General features: G+C 41.7%; 1 protein-coding gene across 1 annotated transcript in view; it reads right to left on the bottom strand.

Moving 5' to 3' along the window:
* adgrl3.1 (adhesion G protein-coupled receptor L3.1) overlaps positions 1-22,100 on the bottom strand; it is a 131,635-nt gene extending 109,535 nt beyond the window's left edge. The window contains exons 1-2 of the mRNA XM_075462777.1: positions 21,456-22,100; positions 5,800-5,880 (exon numbers count right to left, since the gene is read on the bottom strand). The gene's annotated coding sequence lies outside the window, so the exon portion shown is untranslated. The remainder of the gene's footprint in view (positions 1-5,799; positions 5,881-21,455) is intronic.
* Positions 22,101-22,763: the final 663 nt, after the last annotated feature.

The raw sequence follows: 22,763 nt of genomic DNA, 5'->3' as shown, positions 1-22,763 counted from the left end.
CCCCTACCCCGCCTTTAAAAAATAACTCTTTTAAAACATTTTAAAAGACTCAGAACTATGTTTTGCAGAATTGTGCAGTTGGAGTGTTCAGCAGACTTTCATAAATGTTTTGTTCAGTAATATTAAGGTAGGATTTAAGGTAACCAAAAGTTCACCCTGCCACTGTTATAAATACGCCTACTACAATGAATTAGCCTTAGACAACCATCTCATTCACCTGTGTGGATGTTAGTAGTGAGCTAACTGTTCTGCCTTCATTATGGAAATACATCTTCCCTTAATGCCAGGATTTACAGAACTTGGGCAGCCAGCTGAACTTCAGAAAAATATTGAGAAGAAGAAGAGCTGGATTAATTTTGTGAAGAGCAAATTTGAAAAACAAGACCACCGCAGATGTTGGACAGGTTACAACCAGCTCCGATAATCAGATGTATGCTCGGTAGATTCATGGCATAGTTAAGGATCTTGTACTGTGATTGTTACAAAACTGTATGTGCACGCACTTACTGGAAAAACACACTGTGGATTAAATTTGTGCAGTGTCAGCAGCACACTACTGAAGTCGCCTACATATAGAACCAAAGTTTCAAGAGTAAGTGGTTACTGGATTGATGGGGTTTTTTTTGGAACCAGTGTGGGGTTGAGGATCACTGCCAACAACTGCCTAATTTTTCACCTGTTATTTTTCACTAAATTTTACTCGAGAGGTCAGGTTAATAAATACACTGGTACACCATTGCGACCGGTGTATCGAGTCTCTCTGTCCCCCACTGGCATGTTCATATTGTGCCAATATCTCAGCTGAATCCTCAGCAGGACATCTGCGCCAATAGGACTTAAGCTGCACAATTTGATTAAATTTTTATTGTTGATAACTTCCACAGCTGGAAAGTGATAATATTTCATATCTGCAGTGTGCTCTTGTGATTTCATATCTAAGCAGTCTGGTTCTGTTGAAACAAACACTTTGAACACTGCTCATTTTCTCATGATTTTGAAACCACAATTTTTCTGTGATGTGCAAAATTAAAAATATCTTCCTGTACTTTGACTTTGAAGTAAGTTTTAGAATTCAAAACAGGTTTAATATCACAGTAAGTAAAGAAGTTGTAGTTAGAAAATAGTTTATTTTCATGGAGTTGGAAAATCAAAATAAAATTTAAAAAATCCAGGGTGTGTCACCCATGTTCACCCTGTGTTTCATCAATGCTTAATTGTGCTAGTGTGAAGTATTTTTGATCAAAAATTCATTTTATGCTGCTTAGATCTCATATTCAGGTTGTAGCTTCAGGTCTTGAACATTGATTCCCTTTCAAAAGGATAGCATTTCTGGATAGATTCAAGTTCCAAAAACATGAACTGAATGTGAGGATTACATATGGACGTCGAGGGAGTTTACATCTTCGCCTACAATAACTGATCATGCATCAAAGGAGCACATTCACCATGTTTATTCTTCTTCGATGTGGTATACAAAGAACTCCTTTATTTGTAAATTTGAAATATGAAAATCTAAACCCCAAAAGCATTCCGTAAATATTTGCACAACAACACGCAGGATGTATCAACGAGAACAGTGAAAAATCTGGGATATTTACTATAGCTACCAAAACTAAATCTTACTTTTCCACCAAAAATGAAGGTAACTCAGCTTTTTAATACTTCATTAAAAGTGTTCTTGTTAGAATCTACGTTGGATTGCTTCAATAGATGAACAAACCTCTATAGTATGTAATTGGGATATTTGAACTGGTAAACAGACACATAGAGGCAAAACATCTGTGAGTGCATCTGCTCATCATTGCACCAAGCCAGTTGGGAATCTATATTCACAATTTACTCAACATGACTAGAGCAGGTTCACAAGCAAGACTCTACGCAAACAAATGGGCGAAGACAACAGAGTGCACAGCCTGTGGAGATGACGCAGAGGGGAAGAAAGGGCAATAGTAGCTGTCACGACTTGTTTTGTCTCATAAAGGCTCTTCACACAAATAAGATGGCTTATCCTACCTGGAATAGAGTGGCCCGAAATAGCTGCTTTTTCCAAGTTGTTGACAAAGAGTATCTCTGTGAGCTATTCCCTCCTGTCAAGCTCGTGCATGTGTGAGTGAGTGCGCGTTGCACATGGGGTGCTGGGGCTTGTACCACTGCACTCAGGTGTCAATGCTTTGCTCTTGTAAGGCCTTTTGGTGTAGGTGTTTGCATGAGCCTTCAGCTGTGTGTGTTCATTATGTGCGCGTGCGTGTTTGTTTCCCTGATGTGCCGATCTTAGGAGGAAAGGAAGAGAGCATAAGGGAACGACTGGTATCTACAGCACAGTCAACAGGATACAAAGCCACTTGATAGCAAGAGTGAGACCAACAGAATTCATCCTGACTGCGAGTGATGCACCACAACAAATTTGCAATGAAATGGCTGAAAGTCATACCTGGAATAATAGCTGAAAATGACACATATTTGTAAGCTATCAAATCATAAGCTTCATTTAATCTGACTCATTGACTGAAAAGAGAACACATTCATGTTTGCATGAATGACTGAGGGGAGGCAGGCGAGAGGAGAGAAAGCTGGATCACATTCACACGTTAACACTGTCACACCTGGAAGCTGTGCAGCACAGTATCGCACTACTGAGCACGAAGCTGCCGCACTGCAAAGGTTAAAGGTTAAGTGCATGTGGGTCGTAGCCCTGATGGTACTTGTTAAGGGATTTAAGCGCCAAGATTTTAACAGCGACTACGCTGCTAAGATTTTAAACCCCGATCTTTCAGTCACAGGTTTGCTTCCTCCGTGCCTGTCAGTTACTGCACTTTGATACATGATTGCTGAAGGTATACGCAGAGATGCTCGAGGAAAGGCGGTCTTTTATCACAGTTCTGTTCCCATTTTTGTTGAAATATGGATGCGACTAAAGAGAATGAAAAAAATATTTTTCTCCCAATTATTTCACCTGCAAAATAAGCTCTCCACTTATCACCTTGCCAACAAAATATGAAAGGATAGAGACTAATTGCCACAATAATCTCCCAGAAATATGTATTGAAATGATCTGTTTTATTCCATCAACAATAATTTACTAAAAGATAAGACAACTAAGTCCTTTAATTTGACAAGGAGACATAAATTAGATGTAAAAATAATCCCACTAATAGTTTTTTGATAAATCTCGTTCATTGTAATGCACATGAAGGGCAACAAAATCTGTCGACATCGTCTTGATAAACGTCAACAATCTATAACATTGATTTATCACTTAGCCCCAGTAGATAGAACTCAACTCACCATTACAGCATCTGTCAAGTCTAGTGTTTCAGAGACATCTGCATCATGCACAGCACTGACTGCATGTGGATGTGTGGGTTTGCATGTGTCTGTTTGTGTGCGCTAGTACACTTCTACACACAAGAAGGCTGAGTCTAATTGCACCGGTCCATCTGCCGCCTCTCGAAAACAGGCTTCCATCCCACAGACTCAAACAGTGCAGACAAAAATACGCCAGCACAGACAACACACACTTGCCACAAGTGCCTGCCTCTAAGCCTTCAACTTGGACCCTGGACAATCTGCACCCATTCTGCGGCAGCTGTGTAGTCGCCATTGACTGGCATGGTTTACAATATGGGCTCCATTGTCTCAGGACAAAGGCCTCTCAACTCAAGGCAAAGGTCAGTTTGTAAAACAATAAGCCCATGTTCAAGGGGGTGGCAACAAGGAGGTGGAGTGTGTATGTGTGTGTGGGCTTGTTTTACTATATTTGCTAGGTTCAAAACTCAGGAGCCTATCATACTTGTGAGATCTAACAGATTTTTTTGGAACTTAACCGCTGGGCCCAACCTCAGCTTGGATTAGGTTAGGGTTAGATGTTAAATTGCAGTAGTTAAGTTAATTTTGTGTTTGTACACACCAGGTATTATGTTGTTTATCACAACTGTTTGATGTTTTTATGACAATATGGTTTGATATGGTTTGATATGGTTAAGGTTAGAGGAAAATGTGTGTGTGTGTGCCTGTACATCCATGTGTATATGACGATTTGTAGTACTGCTTCCACAGCTGTAATTCTAGATATCATTATGCTTTATGATGGTTAGTTCAGCATTTAAATCAGAAAAATACATATTTATTCTTTGAAAAGCTTGGCCCTGTGTTAGTGTTAGTTTTTTCGGTACAAATACTTGAAATGTCAACCATGGTGTCAACAGAGAGTATATTTTATACAAGTGCCCCACGTCCAGCAGACTGTTTGTCCACTTATCTGTCCGTGCACGAGTGCTAAGTGTGTGACTCACTGCACATGTAATAATTGTTTCACCAATAAAACCAATATGGAATGTATTTCAGTCTGAGCTCTCATTAGTAATATGGTAAATGAAGGTTGTGACTTTGTGCATGTGGAGCAGGAAACACCTGTTTCACCTAGGGAAAGAAACACATCCCCCCCATACGAAGAATGATATATCCCATTTCCTGTTGTTCTTTCTTTTCACTCATTGTTCCAGTGAAATAAAGACAAAATGCAGCCTTGATATCTCAAAATTAGATTTCAAAGCAAGCATTCAGAGTCACATGAGAGTCAAGGAAACACAGAGGAGAGGAAGTGCGTTCAAATGGACGATCAAATTCATGTGGGTCAAACATCAAAAGCACATGTTAGTTGTATCCTGAAATGAATCAAGACACATTGAAAAATTGTCTGTAAAAAACTGTAAAATTGTTCACTGTGACATAACCTCAGAAGAAGCCTTCAGATTTACGCAACTAATATTTTTAAATGAATCCCACACAATTATTTTCCTGTTTCTATCTTTCATCTCTTTTTTTTTTTTTATCTTAGCAATGGGCAACTCGAGTGAAATGACCTTCACCATTAAAACGGATAAAACTAACTACAAAGAAAAAAAAATCATACAGTAGAAAGAGAGAGCACCCGCATTCACATTACTCTCAGCCGTTTCAATCAATATAGAATAAGATCGCACATGAAAACATGACCTCTGGCTTTTTATAAGGCAAAGATGCAATATATTTCTCGTCTTAGTGAAAAACGGATGTCAAGCTTGATACTCTAGCAGGCATGTCAATATCCAACAACTGCAAACTCTTTCCATTGCCAATAAATTGAATGTGCAATTCATCAGCCAACTCTAGGAGACAGTATTTCTAATTAAAAGGGAGCTCGTAAATTCGACATTTTACAGGTCCTGCTCAGCTTGTAAATATACTGTAAATAAGTTGTGGTGAGTGGCTTCATGGGCAAATGAAGGTCTGCGTTTGTGGTTAAACTCCTGCTGATGCCTTCAATGAACAGTGTGCTGATCGCAATTAATTCAAACTCTGTTTGCTCCTGAGGGGTGAACAGTACAAGCTGTCTCTACACTTCCAATTCTACACTATTCTGTTATTTCCTATTTTCACATCTTGCTGCATTCGCTGCATATTGCATGCCATTCCCTATTCCTTTTGAAGCGCGGTCATATCAGACTGGATTAGCAGTTTCAGAGGACACATTTGTCAGGCCAATTAGAGCACTTCCTGGCACAGATGGAGCCCCGAGATCTCTGGGGAGAATGCTGGGTCGCATTTGGGCTCTAAAAAAGCATAATTCAAACAGTAGAGTCGGCAAAAACAGCACACCAGGTGTGTGTGTGTGTGCGCTTTTGCGTGGCTAACCCCTAAGGCCTAAATATGCCTTCTGTTAATAAGAATACATTCTGAACAACAACCCCGGTTAAATATGTTTAAGATCATTGTACAATAAGCTTGTGTGTATATAAGCTTCTGCACACATATTCTCACCTTCTTTTGTGTGCTTTCCTTTGTCAAAGTAAAATGAAACCGCAGAGAATCACATCTCAGTGCCAGCTCGATGTCCTAGACCTGCGGAGATGAGAGAGGAGGAAGAGAAAGAACAGACTGGGGGTTATTCAAGCTCACTGAACTGAAGTCGCTGTCATTTTTCACAATAGAGACAGATAGCTATAATATGTAGTGAGTGTGGGGTGCCATGTGAATAATGGCCCCCTCCAGATTGTGAACAGCCATAACCCACTCAAACACAAGAACCAGACAGTTCACAAGCCACTTTGGCTTCTGATTGCTTGTTTAGTGTTTATGGGTCTATGCCCGTGTATCCATGCACACGTGTTTGCTCTGCCTCATAATGACCTCTTAAGTGTCAGGGTATCGAAGTCTATAATAGTCTATCTCAGTGCTCGCTGGCAGTTTAAAGCAAAAAAAAGCTCTCTTGTGCCGTGATAGCTGGTTTATGTGGGTAACATTTCACTGTCAAATGCCAGGAACGAGGGAAATTGTTAGCTCTCTTTGTAGAATGCAGAAAGGCAGTTATTCATATTTAGAGTGTCATATCTTTCTCTGTTTCTGTCATTTCTCCTTTCCCTATCTCCCTCTGTATCTCTCTGCATCTTCCATCCCTGTGTACTTATATGTACAAAATTGTTCTCCCTCTTGAATAAAACCCCTCTGTTTTCCATTCCTAGCACTTCTTCACACCATCAGACGGTCTCGATGAGGACATATAAGGTCTAATCTCACAGATCAGTGTCAACGCACAGAGAAATGTCAGAATAATGCTCCGATTCCCTCTGTTTACATGGCAATGGTGACCTAGCAGTGATGTTGTTGCATTTGACTTCACTTCTTCGCCTATAAATTGAAGTGCAGTAAACTGTTATGAGATATATATATATATATATATATATATCAATCCTGTCAAAAAAATTGTATACACATACACACATATCTATATCTATATATACATTTACTGTACATATATATATATTTTTTTATATTTATATGAATATTTATTTTTAGGGGAAAAACCTGTTTTCGAAAACTACCAGTGTTGATGTGGACTTGGTCACACAATGCTTATAGTATTTCTTTCTCCCTTTTTTCTTTTTCTTGTTTTCTTTCCTCTTTTTTTTTTCCTCTGTTTTTTGGCCACAAAATGCAAAAGCAGATACGGTAAAGCAGCAATCCTAACAGATTGCTTATTCAACTGTTATCTTGATAATTCTTTATGGTGATCGATTTTAGAGTCTTTTCCTTTCTATGAAAAGATGCTAAAGACGCAGCGTTCTAAATTATCTGTGGGTGCGATGGCTGTTTCCAGTGGATACATATCTGCACCAGAACATAAAAGGTACAGGCCAGTGTTTGGGATTACAGAATGGTTCTGTTCATGGCTCTGTTCAAAGTTCCAGACTAGAAGGTACAAAAATGTATCAGTATTCAAGGTACCGGGCTTGTGCTCTTCTACAGTACAGCTGAAGAGACGAAGTATGTGTACGTTTCCGTAACCATTCCTGCATCTTGAATTTCTTTTGTGAAAATATGTCTATTCTAAGCATTTCCACTGTGGTTGACACGGCACACAGTTTATGTCTGCGCACCTGTTGGCATGCCAACTGCAGTGTGTTTTTTGTGCGTGTTGCGTGCATTGCTGTTTTTTTTTTTTGAAAGCTGATGAAGCCCAGGAAATGGCTTGTATCAGTTTGGCCTTGAATTTGCTTCGAGTCTTTATCTGTGTGCCATGCAAGATTTTCACAGGCACACAAAAAATAAGTGGAACATACAAACACACACACACACACACATCCGCACAGAGCGTCGGAGCCTGGACCTCTGTGGAGCTCTCGGGTAGGGTTTTGCAGTAATTGGGTCTATTAGCCTGCACAGGAGGCCACGAGCAGTTTCTCTATTTGGCAGAGACTGCAGGAAAAAATGGCTTTACTGTACTGTACATGTATATGCTCATGTGTATGAATATAAATGCTAAATGTCATATATGTAGGCGAGCTCTGCAATGCAGGAACATCGCCAAAGGCAACAGATAATTAGTGAGAAATAAATCAAATGATAAGCTACCCACCAATACAGCCTTGTTTTCTTCAGAAAACGGCATACTTTGTTCACACTGAACTGGTTAACAACATCGGGATCAGCGACAAAGGCACGGAGGAAGAAAGGTGGAACAGAAATGGGCTTTGATTCAGAGGAGAGGCAGTGAAGGACAAGGATTGTGTTAGCAGTGGAACGTGGCAAGGAATGAGAATTTTCATTAGGACTCGTTTACGCGAACAAGTGGGAGAGAGGCAAGAGGAGATCAAAGATGCAGCCACTGAAAAGGGCCCTACACACATCAGCAGTGCACTACCTCTTTGTTCAGCCCCCTGAAAAGGAATTCTTCATTAAATCCTAAATTTCGTTTCAGCTGTCGGAGGGCACAAATCAACAACTTTCCAGGAAATATATCCGTGAAACAACATCTGGATGAAATCAGATATTTTGTCGAGTAGAGACAGATCAGCACAGGATCCTTTGTCAATACAATGAAATTTTTTCAGTTTGAGCAGCATATATCTGGCGCTCACATTCACAGCCATTACAGGAAGTCGTGTTTCCTTCTTTGGGGTCGGAAAGAGGGGCTAGGAAAACTCAGATTGTACTGCTGTTATTGCATGTAGTGAGAAATGTGATCCCTTCGACCCATGACTGTTTTCTGAAACTTCCACAAGGAAAAAACATCCCCAATGTCAGTCAGTAATTTCAGCCAAACTGAACAGCAACTTGGGGTCTCCTGATATCACATAAAGTTTCCTTATCCTTATCACCAGGACAGAGAGGGAATTGAAAAATATTTTTTTAAATTACATTTTAATCTGCTCCTCATCAGAACTGTGAATTAGAGAGTAAGTAAAAGCCACAATCAGACTTTAATTTACTCGTATTACCCCTTATTGCTTATGCAGATTTATTAAATTGTGACCGTCGGCGTAACCTGCCCAAGTGGTGTTTGCTCATGCAGGCAGATACAGGATATAAATTTGCATGAGGAAAAAGGTAACCTCTACCGGTCGTGAGCACAACTGTATATAAAGTGTAAAAAAGGTGACCACGATGGAAGCATACTTTTGACAGAAAGGTTGTTAACCTCGATGTCACATCACACTAAGGCCCGTGGCTGAAAGTGCGGCACTTCACTGCCGCATCCACCCTCCCCCTTCTAAAACAAAAGACACCAGAATGACGTCTCTGATGTGGAAACACTCATTTGAGTCCATTTCCCCTCTGCCGCCTGGAGGGCGGGACCCAGCAGGACCGCCACTGTGAGCCTTATTGAGGGGCAGGAACAAACAACTTCTATGGCCGTTTATTATTATGAGTATTATGCAGCCCCTTTAATCTCAATGTTTCATGTCTGGAGAATGACAAAAAAAGAAATGCTGTTGGTTACATTTTGAGAACAAACAGAGACAGAACCATACAGGTGTTGCTAAATATTCTTTTTGACCTTCACATGTATTACTAACATTAACAATAATGTAGTTACTCTGGACCATAATTATAGAAAAAAAAAGAGTTTAAAAAATGTTGCAATTCAGTGTTGTGAATAAGATTTTGCAGAATGATCTAATGCAGCTGATTTTTGCCTTGCAATAGTATTGGGAGTGGAAGAGGTAGTTTCACTAAATCTCTTTTCTGATGCTGCTGAGCTTTTGTTCACAACATCAGCCCATGAATAATTTCTGCATTGATATCAACAGAAGGCTCCATTTTTACTACATTCATCCAAACTGCCTTCTGGTCTCCCCTGATACAGTGGATCTTACATTAGCAAGCAGTTGACCACCATTTTGAAGACAGGGTACACTTTAATATCATTTGATGAAGGCAGGAGGGCAGTGACAATGAACATTTGCAGCTTTCAATGCGACTTAAGATAGGCACTGGGCAAATGGGTTTTTGGGCAGTGATGGGCGTAGCCTGAGTAAACAATGGACAGACGGGTTGTTGTTCTTCTTTTTTTTTCCTTTCTGTCTTTAGGCTCGACATCTTCCTGATGAGAAGGACAAGTTTTTCACACGAATGGAGGCTGTCAACTTTCCCACAGGAAAACAATCATGTTTTCTATGAGAATGTTTCCCGTCACCCACATAATTCATCAGTTCTCTGTGTGTAATTAGGATGACTCTCTGCTTTCATGATGTTTTTTTATTTTTTTTTTATTATGGATAACCCTTTGTAATTATGCTGTAAATTAAAGATTGTGCCATAAGTCAGCAGAAATTGTGTTGATGCCTGTTGGTGGAGATTTATGGCAAATCCAAAGCCATCTTTTTAAAGGGCGGGGACACTTATAAGATCATGTAAAAACCACAGCTCTCCCTTTTGGCTTCCAATCTTCCAATCAAAGCATGAGGAATATGGAGCAATAGTGCGCATGGTCCACCCAGGCGTAAAATTAAAGACTCTTGTCTATGTGCCCCACATAAATCCTCAAAAACGAGACACAGACGGAGCGAAAATGGGGAAAAGAAGGTGTGCATGATGACACGTAACAACGGCTGATTTGTCAAGTTATTGTGAACCGCTGAACAGTAATCAGCTATTCTCAAGCTTGGACAGTGAGATATTACAATACATGGGTGCGCGGGCACACACCAAATGGGAAAAAAAAAGACAGATATATACAGCATCTATCATTTTAACCTCAGAAATAGCTTACAGTCGTTGTTTTTACACAAAGATTGTTTTTTAAAGACTAAATATCATTCATCAAAGGCGTGTCTGACTCTACCCTGCAATTAAGGCCCTAGACCAATACCATCACTCTCATCTGTGATGGATGTCATCTCATTTATCACACCATCTCTGAGAGCCACTTCAGATAGAGTGCAAGCACACTGAGGGAGAACATACATGGAGTTTCTCACAATGTTAGAAAACAGACATGAGGCTCATGTAAGTTATTGCAGCTGGCCCAAGGGCCAGAGTGGTAGTCATCCGTCTTTGTGTGACACTATCAGGCTCCCTTGCACAACACAGAGGTGGTAAAATGACTTTATTACACAATGTGAAAGATACTTCAGAGACAAATTGGCGGGGACCAATGCATGCCAAAGGGGGCTTGGTGCTTTCATCTGAAACAAGTTGGAATTTCAAAAACTCTGAATCACGCAGCATATGTTAGAGTCACACGTTTTGAATGTGCTAAAAGTAACCCAGAAGTTTTGAACAAAGCTCTCTCAGAGAGACCAACCAGTCAAAGGAGATTTAAGCTTAGGCAGAGAAAGATACTACTTTTACACTCCAGACGAAGCTTTTCTAGCGAAATAAGGAAGAAAACATGCAGAGCACACAAAAGATGTAAACTTAAATGATCTTTCCATCGATGACAACTATATCTGAATATTTCTTTGTTACATGAAGTATACCATCTAGTCATCTTCACCCTCCTTCGGCCCATCGTACTAAACCAACAGCTGAGCTACGGATCGATACTTCCCGGCACATATTCTCACTCCCGAAGACTTGGAATGAGACTGCCATTCGATATCAGTCAGGATCACAGATGTGCCACTGAACGGGCACCAAAAATGAAAATATCATTCTTTCAAATTTGCCATCAAATGACCAGTCCCATCAAAGTGCTTCAAGTCAGATCTTTCAGCCTGGTTTATGCTGAAGGGAACCAGATGAACAGTCAGTGGAAGATGTACATAATGCAGTTAAAGTAAAAGCCCAGTAAGCAGGAAATTTAAGAGGGGCCAGGGGATGATGGTATTACAGTAGACGCTGATTGCGGACAATCTGCTGAGGAGGGAAAGGATATGGTAAATATCACTGGATTGCAGTACAGTGGATTTGAGAGGCAGGCAAATGCTTGAAAAGCACACCTACACCTATTCAACAGCATGAAAACATGATCTACAGTCATAGTTAGGTGCCACAAGACGTAACCACTAAAGTAATTGGAGTACAAACTATTCATAAAACCAGAATTCCCCTTCTATTGTCTTATCCAATAAAGTAATCTAATATTGTCTTTCATTTGCATCGCTGAAACAGTCCTTAAACAATCTGGCATTTTCAAACCTTGCAAAAGCCTCCTTAATTGATAAGAAATGCTGTCTTATACACCGCGGCAAGGAGAGATTTATGCCCGCAGCCCTGTGATGACCTCATTGTTCATTGCCCCATAATTCAAATCTGATCCGCTGTGTTGCATCACATTGTGTATGACTCATTTCCATGTAGCCCATTCTCCGAACAGGCAAGGTCTAAGCAAGCCATAGTCAGGCGACAAACAACAAAGCAAGGAATTTCCCATCAATACAGTGGTGACTGACTTAACACATAAAACACACAGAAACACACTGTTTAAATGGACTGAGCTGGGAGGAGGGGATGAGTGCTATTGTTAATGCTTTCCTGCAGAGAACAAAATCATCGGCAGACCTTTGAGTGAGCTTCTTACGATCGCTTTTGCCTTTGTACACTGATTCTCCATTCAGCTCCCTAATAGCAATTTGTGTGTCACTATTGTAAATATACAGCTGCAAGCAAATCGCCGTAAGTTCAAGTGTGAATGTACAAGGTTCCGCGTGTGTGTAACCACACGAGTGCATACATGTTACTCTGTAGTTTATGTGTGCTGCAATGTGTTTTTGGAGCATAAGTATAAGGAAATGCTTGTGTGTGTGTGTGCGTGCGTGTGTGTGTTGAGTGGTGACAGCTCAGAGTGGTGCGCAGGGAGGTGAAGGGCACAGAGAAGAGTGGTCAGGAGATGTTAGACTGGAAGGACAAATGTTTGTGTCTTTGTGAAAGAGGGATAGCCAACAACTGAGAGAGCAAGAGATTTTATTAGAACAAACATCTACTTCAATCGGTACTGTTGTGAAAAAAAAAAGATGATTTAAAAAAAAAAACACTTTTCTTATTACTTTTTCAAAATCTTCTCATTCCACAGAACTATCAGCAATGATTCCGACAGAATCGTGCCTGATCTTTATGCAGTGCTGCCCGAGGGCCCCAAGACCACATCCCATTAATATTGGTCCACAGCCTTGTCCCATAAATACAGAGATTCCTTCTGATTCTTCAAACCTATTAATGATAATATGACGCACAGAGAATGGAATTCCAAAACTTTTTTCCACTTGTGAAATTCTCCCTATTTTTCAAGACAAGGTTTCAGCATATACTATGTTGTCTTTGTACCTTTTTCAAAATTATATTTATATATATATGGTTACAATGATTTGCAAGTAATTAAATTATTGATATTAATTGGATTTTACACAGCATCCCAACCTCTTTTGGAAAAGGTGCTTTATTTTTCCATGGAGGAAGTAAGCAAAACCATCTGATTCAGAAGCTTGCATTGCCAACTCCAGTTAAAAGGCTTTGATTGATATTAGTGCGCTGAGAATCCCTGTCGTGCTCAGAAGTCCACTTCCAGTTACATTTCAACTGTTGGACGAATGGCCTCCTTATCATTTATTACTATCAAGCACTTTTTGAAGCTATCCAGATTCCTGTGGTCACGGTGTAACCCTGAAGCTTAATATTCCCACACCATGCTTCACAGTCGGTGTAATGCTTTTCTCCAAGGATACAACAAAGGCAAAACACGTCCACTGTTACTGATTTGTTCGTCCGGAGGTCATAATTCCAAAAAGCCCAGTAGTTGTTTGCATGGCGACTGGCATACTTTAGTTTTTATCAGTATGTTTTCCTTCATCCTGCGATCAAAATGTGGGGTTCAGGGAGACTTCTTTTGCATTCAGTACTCTGCTCTCAGGCTGAATTTGCTACGGAGGCCAATCAATAGTTTGAAATTTCATTGACAAGGCAGAGACTTTTTTTTCCATGTCAGAGGTCATTCAGAGGAGATTGTTTTACTTAAAACAGTAACTTCAATCAGTCGCTCACTTCAGTCAAGTGATTTTAATAGTCGGTAGTTTAATGCTGAATCCCTCAGTCTTTTTACGGATTTAAGATGCGATAAATTTAGGGGCATGCTTCCATTTTCCATGTGACTACTTTGTTATTTTATTCTTATTATGAAAATGACTCCAAAATATCAAGTTTATGATATTTGTTTAGTTTATCACATTGACCCATTTTTCTGCTCATGTCCATCTGGTGACTCGTCGAGTTGCCTTGCTTAGTAAAAAAAATAAATAAATAAATAAATCAAGCTAAGAATTTCAGCCTGAGCACAGATCACTGCCCTTCCTGATGTTGCGGCAACTGTGACTCATCTAATGTCCAACTGGGACTAAAAGTGTCATAAAATGGGGAGATGCTGTTAAAGTTTTAAGATGCTGTTGAGATCTCTCGGTAAACTTAAAGGGCCTTTTTTTTCCTTTTGTCCAACTTAATAAAAATAATCTATCAATTTACTGTCAATTATCCCATAGAAAGCAGCGGACACCCTAATTAAGGTGCTGGAACAAATTAATACTTTGCATGGTTTGTTGAAAAAATTGCTCCTATAATGTATTAAAGCAGTACTAATTCCCTCTGGTCAATACTCCAATAAGTGGATCAACTATAGATTTCAGCTCCAGTTATTAGATACAATTAAAAGCCCGTGGGTTAGAGTCAACCATGTGTGTGATCAGATGATTTTGTATCAAACTTCAGCTGAAATTGTTTAACCCATTCAGACCAAAGGTTTTGTTTGCAAATGCCTTCTAAAACCTGAGGGATTTCTGGAAAACTGAGACACAACCATTAAAACGTTTTTATAAGCTTCTAAAGAAAGTAGAAAAATGGAATTAAAAAGTGCGTTCGGCGCTCCATGAATACTACATCACACCTGACGCTAGCAGGGAGGTGAACAATGAGCATTCAAACCATACAGAAAATAAAGATGGCCAAAATAGCGATGTGGCTCTAGCAGAAAACCTTCCAATAAATCTATATGTTCGCAGAACAAGACATCTATCTTCTGAGACAGTTCTGGTCAAAGTCATAATAGCAATGAGTCAGTGAATGCCCTGAGATGTGACGGCTAGTCGTCGACTGCTAGTTTCCTCTTTTCCCTGGCATAATTAACTAGCTGCATACTCCTGCCGCATGGTGAACCACTAATAGAGTTGAATGATATCTCACATGAGCTTCACACATAAAGACAGGAGGACGAAGCGCATAGCTTCAGTCAATGGTGCAAAATGCAGCAGGCCTGGCTTATTCTCTGAGCGGAGGAGAGGGTAGGAGGAAGGATGTGTTAACACATGACCGAGCACTTTAGGTGGACGAGGAAGACAGGCAAGAATCTGGGCTCATTATTTTAATGCGGGAGAGAGATGTCATCTAGTTCAGGAGAGGGCTTTTGAATTAGGTTAAGCTTGGCACTCAGAGAGGCTGAAACTAGGATTGTGAATCATCATTGCATTATGAAATAGCACTGAAATTTCTACAGCTCTATTTTCATTAAAACACATTATAATTTCATGATTTTTTTTTGTAAAGCTTTAGCCACAAAGGTGACAATTATTCATGCAGGAAGGCCGGTTGTCTCTATGGGCATAACAAACACCACCTTCAGTTTATCTACAAAGCTCCCTGGCACTGACCTTTGCCTTGCCACGCATAAATTGACTAAGTAGAGAACTGGATCCGAGGAGCATTCAGTTACCAGAGTAAGCCTGGTTTTCTGAAAGCTGAGTGAATTATTTTTTACTTTGGGAGGCGTCCTCTGACGTGACCAACCACCAGAGCGCTACTGACACATTTGTAAAGAGACAAACCATGAGTTTTCTCATCATCATCCAACTCCCCCTGGACTTGCACCAGGTATTCTCAAGCATGCTTGTGCTCACCAGTGCAATGAGAACCAGGGTTCCGAAAACCAAACATGCTCTTTTACACCTAGCTCAGTGTCTGTCTATGGGGGATATAACTTGCTCTCAAATCACATGCTTCGAAGCCCATAACACATCGAGCCGGGAAGGTCAACACCTCGTGCCCATCCCAGTCTTCTGCACAGCTAAGAATCCTCACCTAGTGGTGAGAGAAGTTTCAGCTCCACATAGTCCCCGCACACAAACAGCCCCAAAACAAGGCCCATGAGGTAGCCATACCCCTGGTAGAATGCGCTCACAGCACACTGAAGGCCGCAGTCCCTGGCGATGATGCACCACCATAATACAATCCACCACCTAGTGTGATGGATATTGGCAGGACATAGAGTTTCTTTTTGGGAAGGATCCCCATTCATAGAAAGCTGGTTGCTTTTCTCAGCCCCCTTGTCTTGTCCAAGCAGATGGAGAATCGGGAAAGAGGCTCATGGAGGCTCAAGGAAAGAGAGAATTCTGCATGAATTCAGCCACCTTAAGCCCACCTTGAGCCCTCATCAGCAAAAGGCAGAAGGTAAAAAGTCAGTAGCTTTAGCAACATAAAATTCATAAACCTCAGAATCGGGTTTCGGGTGTAACGTCATCTCCCCATAGTCTGATTAAAACTGCAAACAAGATTCATGAAGAGAAAAAGCATGTATCTCACCTATCCATTAAGTTGATGTCAGACCCAGCAACAGGACGGTTTTAGTGAAAATCCATTTGTGTCAGCACACTCCAATGGATCAAAATGTAGTCTATAGAGGTTTGTTTTTTTATTTATTTTTACAGCCTTTATTTCACAGCAGAGAGAGTGGGGGAAGACATGCAACAAAGCACCCCAGGGAGGGACTTGAACCTGGGCCAGTTATGTTGAGTAACTACAGGGGCACCAGCTTAACCAGTTGAGCTATACAGTGACCCCTAAATAAAGGCTTCTAATCAACCAGCCACCCTCTATAACTTATGACCAATGCTCAACAAACTGGCATAGTACTAAAATCCACATAGGAAGCTGAAATTTTGTAAGCTACACAGTACTTGTAGAAAATGTAGCGCCGCTGCCCCAAACAGTAACACATATGACATAGAGCAGCTGGTGGAATGGTTATCTTCCACCCAGAAGGTTGGTGGTTCCATCCCCAGTTCATCCACAAATAAGATTACCTTGAGCAAGAAGCACCGACCTCACATTGCAACTGATATGTTCATAGATGTGACCACACCACCCCTAAAACTGTGCCATCGGAAAGTGAGCATGTGGACAGCCCCCCAAGTGCTCTAATCCCTTCAAAGGCATGGTCCCAGTCATTCAACTCTGGGCAATGTCATTGGCTGACGCTGACTGTGGAGGAGATATGCTAGTAGGGAGGACATGGAGTTGTGTTTCCCTCATACTGGTGAACAGGGTGAAACTCCAAACAAGTACCTTCTAAGATGCATAACAATGGAAAAAATTCTGAAAAATCTTTTATTATTTGAAAAAAAAAAGATTAATTCTAGCATGACTGATGTGGTTTTGTTTAGTTTTTTGTTTTTTTTAAAGGCACAAGGAAAAAACGTTTTACAATTGAGGTACAAGCTCCTCTGCCCTAAACTGAAAGACTGTCATTACTGCTCTCTTCCCCAGGAATGAAGATATTAGAGCAGCGTCAGGCAGAGCAGTGAACAGAACCCAGTTGAAAGATTAAGACATTCAGCAGAGCTTTAGGCATTTCTTCGCATCGTGTTTAACCAAGGAGGGAGATGGCTGCAGCGATGCAACCACTCTGGGTAGCAATCTCTAGTGGTGCAACGGATCATCATTGATCCGTGATCCGTTCGGATCAATTATTTCGGTTCGGCACACACATGATCCGCGGATTGCTTTATGAAAAAAAAAAATTGTGCGCATGTTCAGTCCTCACACAGCCGTTACCATTCCTGCTAGTTTCCAGGGACAGAGCTACTTTCCACGCTCTGGGTAAAAGTCTACAACAGTTCCCTCTTCAATAAGCAAACAGTCCTATGGCTCGTTTGTGATTTATTGTCCTCAGCGTAAAACATGTAGAACAGTGGGCATGGAAAATAAAAGTAGGCTAGACTTCGGTGCAGACTTTGCAGCGACATCACCCCGGTGTTTCACTGACAGGAGTGAAACCGAAAGCGGGTGAACAACCGCGGCATTTAGGCAGCCCCTTCCTTCACAATCTGACCGGGCTAAAGCGATCACAAACGCTATCGGTGTGTTTTTATGTTGCACTTTAAGTTGTTTTTCTTTGATTATGTTGAAAAGAAGATGTTAATTGTGCACTTTAAGTTGATTTTATATATTTCAATTTAATAATTTAAAAGTGTTAATAAACAAAAAGACAAAACATGTTTATTTGTCTTTTTTTTTTTTTTTTTTTTTTTTTGCTGATCCGAAAAATGATCCGATCCGTGACTCTGATCCGAGGAACGATCCGAACCGTGAGATTTTTGATCCGTTGCACCCCTACTCTCAATGGGAGGGCAATTAGACGAGCACACAGAGTGAATGTGGCCCTCTCACTGGGAGGAGAGAGCCACGAAAGGCCCTGACGGAAAGGGCTGAAAAGACTCCACAGCAAACAGCCAGCCAGACGGCCATGAAATTTCTTACTGGACAAGAGCAACTGGTCCAGTCTCGTGGAGGCCACCATTGCTCATATTTGTGGGCTGTCGGGGCTGAGCCACACTGATCTATCCAGGATGCCTCGCAGTGCACCTGTAAACACCCAGAGGATGAGGGCTGAGGTCCCAGTCACAGTGAGGGTGAAACAGCAGAGATAATAAACCCATGGACGCTCCCCATCCAGTAACTCAGCTAGCTTTAGAACCTCAATGCTGGTGACGTCTAGTTTAGAGCAACCTACGACAAGAGGCCTGAGGTAAAAAGGCTCATCTCAATAATGCCTCATCTTCCTCAAATGTCGCAAGGCATCAGGCCTTGCCACCAATGGAGCCGCCAGGAGGATTTATTTTCATTGTTCAGTGAGATCCTGGTAACATCCTTGTCCTCCTACACTCTGGATGTGGATATACCAATGTAGGGCCTTCCATCACATTCCAGTCACAAGTGCATCTCAGAGCATCTTCATGGTTTTGGCCTTTAACAACTCACAAACAATAATGCAGTACTTGAAATTGCATTGCACACAAGCCACGCCGCCAACTGACCATAATTGATTTTAAATAGTTTAGTCAGAGACACATTAACCACCTCTTCAAAACAATATCTTCATCTAAAGAATTCTTATCAACATTGTCTTTGAAAGAGCTGTGGTGGTAAGCGTTCAAGTGGACAATCCTGAACCAGGACCAACAAAGAGCTCAAGTGAGAAGACTTTTTTGTGTGCCGCTCAGCTGACTGGTCTCTCTGTGCCGATGCAGTGGTATGCATTTGTCACACCAGAGAATGCTCTCCACTGAAAAAATGCAAGCAATTTCGACAGAAGGCTACAAATTCTTCAAGAAACATTTGTTAAGACAGTTCTTGGGAATTCAATTCCTGGATTCTGTGTGCCCAGAAAACAGAACTGATTGCACAAGTGCTGAAGTTCGACTCTTTAATAACCCTTGACAATGCAAATCGACCTCAGTCACAAGCAGCTGCAGTTGTTACAAAACTGATTATGTGCCTGCTTGTCTTAATATCCTCGCATGTGACTCTCTGATGTTGTATGTCTCTAATGTATCATGTTGTCTGCCAAGGTTTATCTTCATTATCTTGAGGTTTTGATGTTTGCACAAGATGCCAAACGCATGGTCCTTTGTTTGAATAAAAAGCTCCTTCCGTTTGAGATGGTTTGATGTTGCGATTGGAATCTTCCAAATTGAAACCAAATCCCGTTTTATATTACCAGCTTCAAACAAAGACAGCTAGGTTTTCACTCAAGCAAAACAATGCGAATTAGCACAGCCATCTGAATTCATATGGGGTTATTTTTCTTCTCTTTTTTCTCAGCAAGGATATTTGCTCTTCTAGTGCATCGAAACAGAAAGGAATCAGTGACCTCATTAAAGGAGGACAGATAGTCCTCCAGAAAGCCGAAAGCTTGATTGCTGCTGTTGCAACATTATACAGCATCAGGGGCATCGAAACATCAGAGTGCCGTTACTGTACGTAACCATTTACGTTTTCTCTGACAACACTGCATTCACAGTGAGATGTCTGACCAACATCATGTGGCTCACTCTTGAGCGGCGACCTGAGCCTGTCGGGATATTGATTAAAAAAAAAAAGATTGCCTGTAGCTGGTGCAAATTTGGACAAAAAAAATCATTGAGGCTTGATTTCTCCACTGCTTAAAAACGATTTAAAAATCAGATATACGTGACAGACAAATACAGTATTTGGGATTTTGTTCTTTTCATATTTTCAAAACAAAACAATCATCTCAATTTCCAAGGTTTACTTGATACGAACATGTCTCATCTCATCCATAGATGTAAAATCCCTCTTTGAGACAAAGCTCTGTTTTTTGTTTTTATCATCATTTTTGTTTTGATAACAGCTGTGGCCAAAATGGCAGCAAAGCAAACCTATAATTCCTCCAGTGTAGACAATAGCATCGACTGCCCAAACTGACCATTCCCCACCTGCTCAGTGGATTCCTTAGAGACACCTTTATTTGCTGCTGCACTGAGCCAACATATTGTCAACCAGTCCAACGTACATGCACTGAATACTGAGATCTACACAAAGAGTTTGCACAGAATGTTGAGGGCCATTTGGATGTTGAGGGTACAGTGATTCAAACAGGCCAGCCTAAAGCCACCCGGGCAGATACAGACAGCAGAGTGACAATTAGAGGGGGGCTCCAATTGCCAGAATTCTGCAATTATTTGCAAGGGAGAACAATGTTTAGATTTGGTCAATCATTAGTGCGGATTTGACTGTGGTTATTTGCATCTCTACGCTCACAAAAAGCCCAAGCCACTGTTTTCAGCTGGACTGTGCCACCTTCAGTATAGTTTTCAGTTTCACACCAAGGTCACCCAGCACCTCGGATGCCTCTTCTGTATATAAAAGCCACGGCTTTCACTCATGGATCCGCATGATTGACGTGTCCTGGGGTGCGCGGTTCTGCTGGACGCTGCTTTTCTTACGGAGACCGCTGGATTTACTCCGGATTTTTAGACTGCGGCTGACAAAACGAGAGCGGCCCCAAAATGAGCTGACTGCATTCCCACATACTCGGATGACAGCCGCATAAAAATTGGGAGCGAAAAAAACCCGGGGAGCCAGGCGAACTCTTAGTCTGTCATCCATCACGCCAAAGCGTGTGATTTGTCACTGAGCCCTGCAGTGAGGCAGATACACGCGGCCACGGTATGATTAACAATGATAATAATAATAATTATTATAATAATAATAACGTGTGCACCTAGGCCGAGAGGCTGTCATGGGATAATGAGATTGAATTGATTGTGTTCTGTGGAGGTAATAGGTATCATTGCTTAATGCTTCGCCTTACAGCGACACCTCACACCCAAATGACGCCCATGCAGCCACAAGCCGCTGGACCATCATCTCTATGAGCCTGTTTTCCATTTTCCATCCTCGTCCGCTGAGGCCAGTTTCGGCGGCCCCTTAAGTGCGATAATCGCAGGCCACATTCCCATAGGCATCCGTGAGAACCAAAGTCAGCGCTGCCATGTAGCCCGCAGAGCACCTCAGTGAGAGACACGGGTTGATATACAGCCGAGAGATTTACCGACGCTCACCAGTGATGCCTAAAAAAAAATTCAAATAATAATCTACATTGTTTGTGAAGGAATAAACAGCGGATTTCTTACCGTGCTTCCAGCCTGAGCTGTCGGCGCGTATGTTCACATCCAGCGCAGAGAGGAGTCAGAAATAACCTTTTTTGCGCTCTTTCACACAGTCCCCGCAACACAAAAATATCTTCCCAGTCGTTATCTTTCACTTGCCGGGTAGGAGCCTCGACTCCCGACTCTTTAGTTAATTTTTGCCGCCGCAAAACGACGAGCACGATCCTTCCTGAGAGAAGGAATATTTATAAAGCTGAGGGGTTTAATAAGCCAATAGCTGCGTGATCAGTATCCCGATCAGCGCTCGCGCAGGAGGAGGAAGGTTTCCGCGTCCGTCCAAACGCACTGTGAGCCCAGCGGAGTGCTGGGGGAGGACAGAGGCGTATCTCTCTCCCTCTCTATCCGTCTGTCTGTATCCCCGTCCTCCACTCCCTCCTGCCTGCCTCTCTGTGTATCACGGCTGCCTTTATGTTCTTACTGACTTCTGCTGGGGTCTGCAGGCGCAGAGCGCAGCGAAGCAGATCAGCGTGGTCAACACAGAGAGAGGGGTCAGAAATGACAAACCAATTTAGAGGCGCGGTGAACGCTCGGTTGATCAGAGCGCAGCCCGGCGAGAGGAGCGTTACGTCGCGAGCGGGCGGGGAGCAGAGGGTGGGTAGAGGGCTGGAGAGCGGGTGATGATTCCTGCCTTGGGGATGCGGGAAGTGAAAGAGGGAGAGACGGAGTGGGGTATCTGGTGGAAAACACGGAACTGGACTTCACACCTAAATATCTGGACCGAGGGCTCCACCTGCCGTGTGAAAACACACGGGCTACGAAACCCGTTGGCGAGTTTAAGTTTAAGAGCCACATCACAGGGCATCATTCTAGGACGCTCAGTTTAGTTTTTACTCGGGATTTGCTGCATGATCTGAGTGACACTGGCTGAAGATTTGGCTTGCTTTGAAACAACTCCAGTTGCTCATTTTCATCTAACTCAAGACAGAGCAAGAATATTTTATTTTCAAAATATGGGCCCCATGTGAAGTTTTCGATTGCCCACATTTGGCGTCGACTAACAAGTGTGACTATATAAACCAGGGATGTCTACCAGATACCAAGTCTGCTTTCTTTTGGGGTTTTAGGCTACGGTTAGCCATCAGAGTTTGTGAAGACTGTGCACCCTAAAAAAGAGCCCACGAGTTAATGTTCATCTAGATATCACCTATAATTTGGTTCGAGGAACAGTCGATGGAAACGGTCGTAGGAGCTGTTGCAAGTGCAAGTGTAAAAATGGCGTCGAGGAGGATGACATGGTATATTTTATTTCAGCCCTCGTGGTCGTTTTCTGAT

The sequence above is a fragment of the Odontesthes bonariensis genome, chromosome 4 (assembly GCF_027942865.1).
Source record: "Odontesthes bonariensis isolate fOdoBon6 chromosome 4, fOdoBon6.hap1, whole genome shotgun sequence".
NCBI lineage: Eukaryota > Metazoa > Chordata > Actinopteri > Atheriniformes > Atherinopsidae > Odontesthes > Odontesthes bonariensis.
The sequence above is the reverse complement of the archived record's forward strand: the minus strand, read 5'-3'. Positions and strand labels throughout refer to the sequence as shown.